Source organism: Bombyx mori, chromosome 24, assembly GCF_030269925.1.
Source record: "Bombyx mori chromosome 24, ASM3026992v2".
NCBI lineage: Eukaryota > Metazoa > Arthropoda > Insecta > Lepidoptera > Bombycidae > Bombyx > Bombyx mori.
This window is the reverse complement of record NC_085130.1, coordinates 12,917,204-12,923,859: the sequence shown is the minus strand read 5'-3', so window position 1 is coordinate 12,923,859 and position 6,656 is coordinate 12,917,204. Positions and strand designations below refer to the sequence as shown.

General features: G+C 50.4%; 1 non-coding gene across 1 annotated transcript; it reads left to right on the top strand.

Moving 5' to 3' along the window:
- Positions 1 to 6,210: 6,210 nt before the first annotated feature.
- Positions 6,211 to 6,289, top strand: Mir3220 (microRNA mir-3220). The gene is given in 1 exon segment (NR_107504.1): positions 6,211 to 6,289. It is a non-coding gene; the product is annotated as a microRNA mir-3220 (primary transcript).
- Positions 6,290 to 6,656: the final 367 nt, after the last annotated feature.

The following is a 6,656-nucleotide window of genomic DNA, read 5'->3' as shown; positions in this document are numbered from 1 at the left end:
AGATAGTAGCCGATTCTCAGACCTACTGAACATACTATTGATACACAAATAAAACCAAAAAAACATGGCTGGCAAGATACGATTGATACACAAATAAAACCAAAGAAACATGGCTGAAAAATGTATAGTGAGTAAGACAGGAGACCGGCTTCGTCCTCATCCCTACTACGTGATGTTTGCTGGATGAGTGGCGACACCTGGCGGGGATAACTGATCGATTGAATTTAAAAAAAATCATTATTACAGGAACTTGAAATTATAAACTCTGAATAAGAATTTATCGTACTACAATTATAATATTTGATTGCCATCTTGCAACCTTATTGCGGATCTGTGCATAGAATAAAAAAAATAAAAATCGGGATGGAAAAATAGGGGTTGATCGTATAAGAGTGAAAATTGAGAGTAATATATATATTTTTTATTTTAAGTCATGACAAAATAAAAAATAAAATCTTGCCAAAAAATTTAAAATTTATAATTAACAAATAAAAAATAGGGGTTGATCGTAGAGGGGTGAAAATTTCAGAGTAATATGATTTTTTTTATTCTAAGTCGACAAAATAAAAACAAAATTCTTGCAAAAAAATTTAGTTTTTAATTAGCAAATAAAAAATAAGGGTTGATCGTAAAAGGGTGAAAATTTAGGGTTGTATGTATTTTTGTATGTTGTATCATAAAAAAAAATAGAAATTAAAAATTTTGTCTAAAAAATAAAAAATAAAATTTAGGGGTGGACTACCCCTAACATTTAGGGGGATGAAAAATAGATGTTGGCCGATTCTCATAGATACTGGATAAGCACAAAAAATTTCATCAAAATCGGTCAAGCCGTTTTGGAGGAGTATGGCAACGAAAACTGTGACACGAGAATTTTATATATTAGATTTAGTTTTGTAATATGATAGTTTTTAGAACTTAATTTTTTTAAATCTAATAATAGTTTCTGTTCTATAAATAGTTGTTTTATTTCTTGTAGGTTTACACTTACAGATACATATTTACATATTTGCATGCAAGAAAAGTAACTGAGAAACTTTATTGGGCTCTAAAAGGCTTCTGGGTTGATTCAATACTTGGCCCGCATTAGAGAAAACCCGCTCACAGGACACTGAAGTTGCCTGGATGCACAATCGTTTAAGCATGTATTGATAAAGGTGTGGATACACTAATTTTCTACTGTTCCACCACAATAACGGGTCTTCTTTTCTATGTACGTACTCTTCATTTAAATATTAATCAAATTGACGTATTCCCGCGGCTATTGAACTATTTGGTCTAATAATTGACGACGTTTCAGAGTCATATTCATCCCAAACACTTTTTTTGATAATAGCCGGGGTCGTAGAAGGTCCTGTATTTTTTTCAATATGGACTACTTGAGGAGAGTTTTCTGTTTCTTCTGGCAATCTTAACTCGCATATACGACGTTTCAGGATATCGCACGCTTTGTTAAAAGCTTCTGGAGTTCGGAAGCCTCTTCTTTTAAATCTCGGATCTAAAATTGTACTTTCCGAGTAAAGGGGATTCCTTTCAAGATCAGAAAATCTTAAGTGAATCTGAGTCTGTAAAACGTCAATGAAGCTTTTTACAACCTGCTCATGCGGTTCTGACATTTTTTTAATAATATGTTTAGAAAGAAGTTGTACGAAAATCAATACTTTTGACAACGAGACATTTTTCTCTGCGCGTACCTCGTTAGTGATTTCATAAAACGTCTCTAATATTGGAATAACTTGTTCAATAGTAACCCACTCATGTGGTTGTAACGATAAATCGCTTCTTAATATAGCTAAAGTGCTTATTACAGCATCTTTAATCTTGCAAATTCTGTCCAGCATATCGAAGCAGGAATTCCACCTTGTTGGACATTCTTGCTTTAATTTAAGTGACTTTTTTTTTTTTTTTTTTTTTCCTACCTAAGCTGATAGCTTTGAGAGGCTATGTCAGCGTAACCCTAACTTTAGTAGGTGAGCTCACGGGGCTCAAACCTGACGATGTTGCTAACACGAACCCTAGCAAGAGCCGTGCTTCGCAGAATCTACCACCGGATCGGAAACGCGACCCACTGAGAAGATCCGGCGAGAAACTCAGTGGGATGTGTCTGAGAGTTAATTTACTCGTCGAGCCCTTCGACGCAAGCGTCGGGTTCGACGAGAACGGTGACCGGTGCTTGAAGTACCTAAAAGCACCGTTAGTGGATCGGGAGGATCCGAGATGACGTGTTTTGGGCGACGTCGACTGCTTTCCATTCTGTCCGCAGGATCGGGAATGTAGTTACCGGCGGCCACGATGAGAGGGTTCTCGTGTCGTGCCGCTTTATCGAAGTGGCGCATGGACGCCGACTGCAGATACTTACTGATGGACTTTAAGTCCAGGTCGTCATGGAGGTCGACGTTCCTGACGAACCACGGGGCTCCGACGGCTATCCTGCAAAAACGGGATTGAATGACTTGGAATGATTTCAAGTGTATGCGGGCCGCGTGAGCGAACACTACACTTGCATAGGTCATGACGGGGCGTATGCAAGTTTTGTAGAGTGTCACCTTATTTCTAAGGGACATTTTACTTCGCCTACATATCATCGGGTAGAGACGTCCTAGAATGAAGGCGGCACGGTCGCGTACCGTCTTGATGTGGGGGCGGAATGTCATCCTACTGTCGAGGGTGACGCCTAAATATTTGACCTTCGGGGCCCACGGTATGGGCTGGTCGAACATCGTGATCGGGCGAACGGCGGGGGCGGGGGTATTGACGCGCCTAGTCGGGAGGGGGATGCTCAGCGTGGTGTTCGGAGGGCGACCCCTTTTGAAGAGCACCGCTGTGCTTTTCGTGGGGTTGATGTCGATGCGCCACTTCCGGAACCACTGTCCCATGGTGGTAGCTGCGGTCTGAAGTCGTCGATGAAGCAACGCCTTCTTCCTACACGAGTAGTAGATGGCGGTGTCATCGGCGAAGAGCGCCAGATGGGTCTCCGGAGACCGGGGTATATCGTTGATATACAAACTAAATAGTAACGGGGAGAGGGCGGAGCCTTGCGGGACTCCGGCTGTGACGTGACGGGGTAGGGAACGCGTTCCCTCGACTCGATATCGGAACGAACGGTTCGACAAGTAGTCTCGTATGATGAGCACGAGTCTGTCTGGCACTCCCATGTTATACAGTTTGTATATCAAACCGTTGTGCCAGACTTTGTCGAACGCCTTCGCTATATCGAAGAAGAGGGCTCCTGTCGGAATGGGTTTCCGCCTGTTCAGCCCTAGTAATATGTGCTCCGTGAGGCGGTGCACTTGATGGACGCACGAGTGTCTGGCGCGGAATCCAAACTGCTCGTCTATAAGAATTTTATTCGCGGATACGAAGTCCCAGAGGCGTTTACGAAGGAGCCGTTCGTATAGTTTGCCTATCGCCGGGAGGAGACTGATGGGGCGGTAACTCGCGGTTTCGTTCTTCGGTTTGCCCGGCTTGTGTATGCCGATAACGTCCGCTTCTTTCCACGCCGCGGGAAAGATGCAGTTCGTCATAGCAGCATTTAATATGGTGGCCAACATCGTTATCAGTTGGGCTGGTAACAATTTAAGCGCGCGGTTGCGGATGCCGTCGGAGCCGGGAGCTTTCCGTGGTTGTAGGCTATCAATCGCCTCCTTAACCTCGGAAGTGGTAATGGGGGGTAACGCGTCCGAGGGCGGCAGGGAAGCTCTGCGCTCGACCTCCCTGTCGACGAACTCGGTGTGTTCGGGGTCCGCGTGTTGAGTGCTGGTGGTGCACTGCTCTTGCAGTGCATCGGCCAGCAACTCTGCCTTGTCATCGTCATCGTAAGCCGGTGATTGGCCTGAGGGGCGTACGAGAGGCGGCATAGTGGCTATAGTTTCGGACTTGAAGGTCCTAGCTAGTTGCCAGTATGCTTGGTGAGTGGGTGCGAGCTCTTCTAAATAACTGTCCCAGTTTTCGTTTCGGGCGTCGCTTAAGCGGGATTTGACCTCCCGCTGTAAGCGACGCATCCGAGTCCGGTTTGAGTCCGTGGGATATCGATCGTAGGCCCGGATTGCCGCGTTTCTAACTCTTACGAGGTCCCTAAGATCGGGGGAAAGTCTGATGCGGTGGAAGCAGTCCTCCACATCGACTTGCTTAGAAGATCTTATGATCGCCGTCGAGACGTGATCAGTGAAGATGTTTATGGATTCGACGGTATCCTCGGGGGATGGAGTTGAATCCGGGCCGCAAGGGAGGATTGGTGGAGCGGTGTCAGCTAAGCACGTGCCCAGCTTCTTCCAATCCACCATGGTCCTCGTATCTGGTTCGCGGTTGACTGGGCGACCGAGCTGCATGACGACAGGTCGGTGGTCTGAGTCGAGTTCTGACATTGCCTCGATGGAGCGTAAGCGCAGAGTTACGTTCCTCAGCAGTGCCAGATCTATTGTGCTCGGACGACGCGCGGCGTTGTACGGATAGCACGTGGGGGTCGGGGGGTTGAATATTTCGAATGTGAGGTCGTCTATGAACGCGTCGAGACGCCTACCGTTCACATTCGTGCGATGGCAGTTCCACCTAGTGTGGTGGCAATTAAGATCGCCTGCCAGAATGACTGCGTCCCCCATACCGAGCAGTGTCTCGAGGTCACTGCTCAGGAGGGGTTTGTCAGGGGGGAGATAAACGGATGCGATGACGATCGGCTGGTGTCCCGTCAGCGCGATGCGGCACACTGACGCCTCGATATGTAAGAGCGAGGGAGTATCGAGAGGGACGCAGTGCAGGGCCCTCCTATAGTAAATGACAGTCCCGCCCTTGCGGGTGGAGAGTCTGTCATTCCTAACCATGACGTAATTCGCGACTTTGGGGTCGCGACGCGAGGGCTTTAGGAAGGTCTCCTGCACCAGAAGGATGTCGATGAGATTGTCGCGGAGAAACTCATATACTTGATCGCGCTGACGCGCGAGTCCGTTAGCATTATAAAATGCTAACTTTAAGGAACGCGGTTTTTCCCTACCGTTGTTGGCCATTGATTACCGGTAATCAAGCCAGCGTACGCTGGACGGACTCGATGACGTCCATATGGTCGAACGTCGCGTATAGGCGGTCATCGGCCGTGACCGCCCTGCGCATGGCGTTGGCGAACGAGCGCATGCGATCGATGTTAATCGCGGCGATATAATCACGCACGATTGAGAAGTCGTTTACGGCAGGGCGCGCGGGGCCGGGGCGAGGCGCGGGACCGGGCGCGAGGGCGGGGCGCGGCGCGAGCAGGGGCTGGGGTGCCGGTGGTTTCCCTGCCAGCGTGAGCGGCAGCGGTTTTGCCCACGCGGAGACGGTGGGCACCGGTGCCGGCACGAAGGCAGGTTTCGGCGCGCGGGGCGCCGAAGTCTTTGGGCCGACGGTTTTTAATGGCGCGTTGGCCAGACGCTTCCGCGGGGCCTTGGGGCATCCGCGGTAGTTGGAAGTGTGACCCTGCTTTTGGCAGAGCACACAGCTCGGCGGTTCGGTCGCGGTCTCCTTGACCCGCGAGCAGTCGGCTGTCGCGTGGTCACCGAGGCACTTTACGCACCGCGGACGCGCGTGGCAGTTGCGCGCGGAGTGGCCATAAAGTTGGCACCTATGGCACTGTCCGGGAGTGCCTTTTTTGTGTGGGGCCTCGACGGTGACCCCTGATAAACCGCAAACGGTGCGGAGGCTTGAGGCAATTCGTTTGCCTTCGGCGGTTGGTTCCAACGCGACGAGAACCATGTTATACGCGAATTTGTCGCGCCCGCTGTGCATACGGTGCACACTTACGATCGGGTACGTTTGCCTGATTAGGTCTTCCTTGATTAGCTCGACGTCGAGCTCTTTTGGTACTCCGCGTATTACTACGCGGAGCTCGCGGTCCTCCTGGAGTGCATAGGTGTGGTAACCTATGCTCTCCTTTCGGAGGTAAGAAGTGAGGGCCCTATGGTCGCCCGGCGTTGCGACTTTTATTTGTATCCCGTGCGCGAGATTACGCGCTTGGGAGTAATTAATTTTGTTGGCCGTAAGGGCCTGGGATACCCGGTTCCACGACGACTTTTCCCGCAGGATGACCGGCGGCGGCGCGGGAATTTTGCGGACGGACGCGGGTTGGGGTCGCGGCGACGGGGTTGCGCGGCGAGGGGAGTCGGGAGAGACCACGACTTTTGGCCGCGACGCGTTCGCGGCCTTGGGTTGTTTCGGCGCCGCGGACGGTTCCACGGCGCGGGCGCGTTTCTTCCCGCGCGTGACGGTTTGGAACCCATCGGAGGTTCCGGGTTCGGGGCTGGCGGCCGACTCGAACTCCATCTCCGACTCGGAGTCGGAGCCGGAGCTCGATGCCGCGCAGGACGCTATCGACGCGGGCGCTGGGGTGGGGGGCGACATCGGCGAGTCAGGGATATTCGCGGCGGCGGCGAGCGGTGCGCGGGACTGTGCTGCTAATTTGGCTTTATGGGCCCTAAATTGAGTCATGATGTCCGGGCAAAACTCCCGGACGAAAAGGACGAACATGGCGGGGTCGTCGTCCGCCATGGTGGTTGTGCCCAGGGGGGGCGTCCCCGGGACTTAAAGCAACTCGCCGAAAGGCGTTTAAGTGGCGGCAACTCCATCTGTTTTTATATCTCTTGGAGCTTATTTAATCCGGCCGAACTTTTTTTTAAATACTCTACTATGCT